Source organism: Lissotriton vulgaris, chromosome 4_1 (assembly GCF_964263255.1).
Source record: "Lissotriton vulgaris chromosome 4_1, aLisVul1.2, whole genome shotgun sequence".
In the NCBI taxonomy this organism is placed as follows: Eukaryota; Metazoa; Chordata; class Amphibia; order Caudata; family Salamandridae; genus Lissotriton; species Lissotriton vulgaris.
In genome coordinates, this window is record NC_141691.1 from 829,217,223 (window position 1) to 829,224,606 (window position 7,384).

Sequence of the window (7,384 nt, forward strand, 5' to 3'; positions counted from 1 at the left end):
AAGAAACGTATGATCTCCAAGTTGCAAGGACAACATCGGAGATACATGAACTTTTATCAACATATTGCCCCGTGCATTTCACAGAAATGCTCAGCCAAATCCTAAATATGTCGGATGCCATTGGTATCTCAAACGTATTTAAGACAATTTTTTCGGGACTGTTAACACCATTCAAAGCAGTTCTGGGCATTATTCCCAATTTTGTCCATTCAGTCTTTGGTGGCCTACCACTACTTTTGGGACTCGTAGCAGGCATTTTCTTTTTGACCCTTCTGCTCCGATATGGCAAGCCAAAACACAGACATGACTCCGGCAAGGATGGAAGAAACGATCCTAGCAATGCGAAACCGGGACCTCATAACTAAGGTCCTTGGATTGGCCCGGCTGAGAGATCTGAACATGACCTGGTTTCTTTCATTCAGACCTATAGGGCAGACCTGCATCTTACCTGTGCTTCGATGTACGCTATGCGGAGAAGAATGCGTGTTAGACACCTGTCTTGCACTACCATCAGCAGTACCAATGGGTATCGATACTTTGCTAAGTCCTGTAACCGCTCACGCATCGTGTTGTCCCCAGCGGCTACCAATCCTGATGACGGCATTCGTTGAGACTCCTGCGCTACGACTAGGTGGCAGCAGTGAAGCAAAAAATGAAAGCAGCATTACCCAGGTACGACCTTCTGTGAGCATTGCTGATCCAGACATCGATGATAGCAATCATTCTCACAACTGTCAGGTTACTGCACTATCGAACCTGGTCGAACTGTCACCTGAATATGTAGACCTATTCTTTGAGAACCTGTCTGATATGATGTTCTCCCCTGAACAGAAACAATGAATTTTGGAAAACAATCCGGCGCACAGCGTTCCCATGAACTCTGAATTCGGCCTTCAGTTTTGATAAACAAAAACTTCTGAAAAGCGTTTGGAACTCTATTTTCCCGCTCCCCATGAATTTTTTTTTTTTTTTATCAGACATTCTTCAAAATATTTACCTTTTTTCTGGCACAAATACTTTTGCTTAAAGTAGAACTATTCATAAAGAACAGAGGGGCATATTACCAACAACTAGCGATAATTTTTGTCTCTAACTTGTTTAGAGACAAAAATTATCGCCGCACATCGGCGATTTTTATCGCAGATAAACCTTGCTATTAACAAGGTTTATCGCAAATGCGATAAAAAAGGGCCGAAATGCATGAATATCGCTGAAAAGTCAGCGATATTCATGCATTATCGAGCAAATGCTCTTAGCCATGTTATCCACCTCCCATTGGATAACATGGCTAAGAACTGCTCAGGGCAGGTGTTAGCTTTTGGAGATATTCCCGCTTAGCGCGAATATCTCCAAAAGTTGATAATAGGAGATAGCGATGCTAGCGACTGTTTTCAGTCTCTAACATCTTGGCACGCCCACTTTGCATCTCATTAGTGATAAATATCACTGACATGCAAAGTGGGGCCCAAGATGGTCGCTATCTCCTACTAGCTGTTGCTAACTGGTGTTAGCGACAGCTTGGTAATAGGGAGATAATTTTATCTCCGCTTTCTTGGCTTTTAAAGCCAAAAAAGCGGAGATAAACCCCCTTGATAATATGCCCCAGAGCTTCTATTTTTAGTAGATCTAGAGAAAAAAAACTTTACCTCAGCCTCTAGGACATTTTACAGCAATTGTATTTCTATGTGATGAAATAGTCTCGCCCTTCTTTTCTGTATTAAGAGACATTTCATGTGTAATTTTTTCGCAAAAATCGTTCAAACTGATTACATATGCAAAAATGTTTGAATGATTACTATGCTTGAAAACGTACAGTACCTATATTCTCATGTATTTCATATACGCCATTTCAAATGCAATATGTATTTTGGGGTGGGTAGGAATACACGCGCATCTTATTGCTTTCGTTTTTAGTAATTTGATGGACATAAATTCGTGGAGTGGGTGTTGTGTTCTATCTAGGACCCGATCAATATTGTGACCTCATGCCCCTATACAGCTATAATCAATAGATATCCCTATAATGGCATGAACGATCAGAGCCATATTTCAGTAACTCGTCTCTGCAGCTCATTACAGTACATGACACAGCAGAAGCCACTTCCTTAGATTCCTAGATAACACACCGAGTTCTTACGACAGCTCAAACCCCCAGCAACCTGGGAAAGCCCCGCTTGATTTGTTTTGATTAGTAATAGAACTCTTGCGAGCACTGTAAGAACGACCAGTTCTTAGTGACATCTTTATTGACGTCTTATGTCAAAAAACTTACGTCAAACTCTGCCCCTTTCAGGTATAAATAATACCGATGTTGCCTTAAGCAAACACGGTGGTGGTGAATACTGGAGCAGAACAGCTGTCCCTTGCAGAGAGCCCAGCAGATGCGAGAAGCCCACGGACGCTGCCCCTCCTCCTTGACGCGCTGAGAAAGACGCTGTCTTTTCTCCTGCCGAGAAAATCCAGCTCCGGCGTTTCCAGCCTACCCTTGCGGTTGACTGGAATATCGAGTCCTGAGAGGAGATACCAGACCTCCAACATTCTATTCCAGAGGTACGGTGCTGACTAAACCCTTAGTGAGAATTCTTGAAGCAAACCCTTGGCAAAACCAACTTAACTTAAACTGCTACTTACTTACTCCCTCCCACGTATTAGGCTTAGGTCAGGTACAATGGGGTAGGCGTAATTAGAAGCACCAGTTGAGGACGTTAGCCAAATGTATATATGAATGTATATATTTTATTCATTTTAACCATCTTATGGCTAAGAAACCATATCAATGCTTTTACAGTATTATTTCGCAATACTCCTTTTACTGTACGCACTTTTTATAATAACAAGTCTTGCAATTGTGGCAATTCATTTCTCTTGCATGAGAAGGAAGACTGTTCAATAAATAATACCTTTAATTGAAAACGCCCGTCTCTCTATACTCTGCATAACTTTTGAAAGTAATTCTGCACAACTGACTGAGTGGAATAACTGTCTATTGTTTCACACAACTCTAGAGATTGACTCTTATTCTGAGGAGCAAAGTTGTCATGTTAATGCGGTTGTTGGAAAACTGAAGCCCTTCTTGTCTGAGCCAGGGAAGCGGATCACTTCCTATTCAGTCAAGAAAGTTTCCAGTGACCTCTGAACTAGCTGGTACAAACCCAATTAAGTCTAACATAGTCAGTAGAGACCTAGAAGACCGCAGTCCTACGTCTACACTGCTGTTTATGTTATTCCAATGCGCAGGGCCTATAGGGAAAATAGGAACTACACTACAAATGTAGTGGTATGAAATCTGCCTGACTATTATTTGGCGGTTCCACCCACCAAATTAGGATGAGACCGCCCTATGGGCAGTTTGGAACATCAATTTTTCCATACCAGCTTTTGCGGTAGCCAGAAAAACGGCTGCAGAACCAGCTGCAATATAAAAATGGATGTTTTCAAACATCCATGCACCTTGTGCCAGACACCATGTGGTGCTTGCCACCTGGTGCATGGATGTTTTAGGTACCATATTGGAGGCCCAGGGGGGAACAGGCGCCCTGCTTGGGCCCCCCCAAAGTCACTTTCCTTCTGCCTTTTTAGTCTGGCAGTTGGACCACCAAAGAAGGGCAGACGGAAAGGGACATTGTAATCCCTACAATGGTGCCTGAGGAGGCACCGCCCCTATTGTAAGGATTATGGTCCCACCACTGACCCGACGATCTCCTTGAGCCCATCGGAACCGGAGTGGTCGGTCACTCCCCCAGATATCTCTGACCACTGGATAATAATCGGTTGGTCGGATCTTTTCAATGAATGTCGGTGGGCCTGATTCCAACAGCTTGTCGGTGGTGGGCCCACTGACATCGGAATGAGGGCCTAAGTGTGTTCTGCACCATACAGCACACATCAAAAATGTGAAATGTTTACTGTATGTTTAGCATGGTTTTTTGTACTGGAAGAGTGGTATCTTTCCAGTACAAAACCTAGACATCATGCTAACATCCTTGCATTATGGTGTACGAGTGTGTGTGTGGGGGGCAAGGTAGCATAAAGTGTTTCAGTGCTGGAGCAGAGAGCAACAGTTCCATATCCTAGTAGATATGGAGCTGTCCTGCTCTCTCTCATTTTCAATTGATGCAGTGCAGTAACTTTATTTACTAAATGTATTTATTTATTCATTAAAAGATTTGCAAACTTTCAATTCAAATCATCAGGATGTATCGTAATTCAATAGCGAATATCAATATATAAATGAATTAGTCAATATATTCAAATCAATTCAAAATACTATGAGCAAATTCAAACTGTTATTAAGTTGTCTAAAATATAATAGATCAAATCAGTTCGCCCATAAAGGGAGATCCCCCTATATCGCTGAGCCAGGGACAAGCCAGACAAGTCAGAATAGTGAGATTCTGCCAGAAAGTCTCTGAAAGGCTCTATCAAGCATCAACTCTAACTTCGTATTTGTATGTATTGAGCGTAACATTCATCTCAAGGGATATCATGGCGGTTAGGTAGCATTTACCTGAGAAAGAGGTAGTGAAGGCCTGAGCATCTTGAAACAGGGAGCTATGTTAAGGGGCTGCATGAGCTAAAGCCCATACTCTGGGGAACAGACATGTTTTCACTTTCTTCCTGAATGACATGTACTCGTTTGTAAGGTGAAGATGTAAGGGTTCATTTCAATAGACAGCTGCCAGCCTGGAAAAAGAACGACCTCCTGCCCTAGCTTTGTAACGGGTTTGATTTCGGCCAGAGCATGATGGCAGGACCTCAATGTTCATGTGGGAATATAGAATTCAATTTTGTCCTGCAGAATGCGAGGACCACACTTATGTAGCGCTCTGTATGCAAAACACAGTAGCTTAAACTTGGCCCTTTGACACACGGGTAGCCAATGGAGCTCCAGCAAACATTCTGATGCTGGGCTGTATTTGCTTTATTTACAGATCAGCTTGTCAGCGGCATTTTGGATCACTTGCAGTCGGGAGAAAAGATACACAGGCACGCCTACGTAGAGCGCATTCCTGTAGTCTAGTTTACTCGAAAGTAGTGCCTGGGTAATAGTCTTTCTACAGCTTAAGGGGATCCATTAGAAGAGTCTTCTTAATAGTTTTAGCGTAGCGAAACATTTTCTGCACAGAGCTTGCACTTGGTCTTGCATGGTTAATGCATTGTCAAAAAGTATGCCCAGATGTTTTACAACACGTTTAGGTTCCGGGATGGCACCTAGTGACTGGGGCCATCAGGTGTCATTCCAGAGTAGGTGAGCTCCTCCGAAGAGCAGGATTTCAGACTTCTCCGGGTTTAGCTTCAGACAGTGTTCCATCATCCAAGTTGATGCTTCTGAGAGGCAGTTTACTAGGTTATTTCTGGTGTCCTCATGCTGTGTTTCAAAGGCAACTAGTACCTGTGTATCATCTGCATAGGAGCAGATACTAAAGCCCCATTTCCTGTCAATCTTAGCAAATGAAGAGACATAGGTGTTAAAAAGAGTTAGACATAAGGAGGCTCCCTGAGGGACGCCATAGTTGATGTTTTTTGAGCTGGCCCATTTGAATTTTTAGTGTTCTGTTGTGTATAAAAGAGTTAAATTGAAGGGCTTTTGAGTTTAGTCATGTTTTTTTTTTTTTTTTTTTGTAAGACCTTTATTGCACATTATACATATACACAGCGGTGTGCCTACAACCCACTGGCAGGGCCGGCTGCAATCAGTGTACCATACAAGATAGACGAGCTTGAAATCATACGTCATTGGCACAAGTGCATGATCCGGAAAGACACAGCTCAAGAAGGCACCACAGATGATCTAAATGCAATGTTCAAAGCACACCTGTAGATTGTGGCCGTGTCGCCCTCATGTGATCTCGGTCTTATTTTCAAGTTTTGCAGAAACAAAGTAAGCAGCAACCAACCCCAACTCCCCCCCAACCTTTCCGATCCTGGTCTCAGGAGCATTCCAAGTTCGATAGGCACAGTGTCCATGAGGCAACCGACCGAACAGATGGCAAGAAGGTCATTAACAGGGTAGGCAACCGTTAATCGGTCTCTCCAACCGGGCACAAACCATAGCGGGGCACTGGAAGGCAGCTAGGGCTTGCCAACCTTTCATAGCACACTTGAAGCCCCCAATGAATTCCACAGCGCAGACACACTACACAGGACATTCGTCTCTCCCGCACTCAGGTATCACGCAAGCAGATTCACCATCTCCCTCTGACAAGTCGGCGGTCGCACTCCTCTCGCTATCAGTGTCAGCTAGGGACAGCATATAGAGCGTAAACGGAGCCCACACGTCCCGCGGGCGAGACTTCGCTGGCAGACCCTCATAGTAACAGTGCAGTTGGTCCCTGCAGTAAGCCATGTCATTCAGCCACAGCTGCACATCAGGCGCTCTCCTCCCTCCCCATCCTATAGCGACTCTCCGTTTAGCCAATTGAAGCGCCAGCACCACCAGCCGTCGCGATTGCGCTGACACACCAGACGTGATTCCCAAAAGGCAGAGGCGCACATCCAGCTTAACTTCAGTCGATGTCATGACAGTCAGCCTCTCAGTCACCGCCTTCCAGAAGTCATATACACTCGAGCATCCCCAGGCCAGGTGCACAAAGTCAGCGTCATCAGCACCGCACCGGACACATTGAGCAGTAGCCCGAAGACCATACCGAACCAGCGGAACCGGCGTGTAATACCACTGATGTAGAAACTTATAATGCAGAAGGCGGAAATTGCCATTGATCACATACCCCCCGGTCATAGTACAACATTCGGTCCATTCGTCATCACTCAGTGGTTCTGGGAGGCTCCTATCCCACCGCGCCCTAGCCAGGACTGCACCCCCTCCCTCATCTTCCTGCGCAGCTTTATATAGTTTAGATAGCAATTTAGTCCTGTCCTTAGCCGTGTAAAGCAGTTGTAAAGCCCCGAGTGTCAACGGCTCCCCTGGGTATGTTGAATACAAATCACGCACAGCAGCCCGAAGCCTAACATAGATAAAGGTAGACATACCAGCATTAGTTGAGCGGGCTGTCATGGCCTGCAAGGAGAGAAACGATGCACCGGGAAAGAGGTCTCCCATTGTTTGTAGTCCAGCTTCCCGCAGAACCTGTAATCCTCCGATCTCACTCGATACTGAAATACCTGAGTGGTAAAGTAGCGGCATAGCCGGCGCATATAACGGCAACCTGTCAGCCCGTCTACCCAGGCCCTCCCAGGCGGTCGCTGTGATTCGCACAGTATCAATCTCCCCCTTCTCAAACACCGAATGTTCGTTAACAATCATGGCCCTCAGGGGATATGGCAGAACCGCACTGGCCTCAAGTGCCACATGCGGGGTATACGGTGGAGCATTCAAACAGTAACTCGCGAAATGCGCTTGCGCGCAGAGATAATAAAGCCTCAT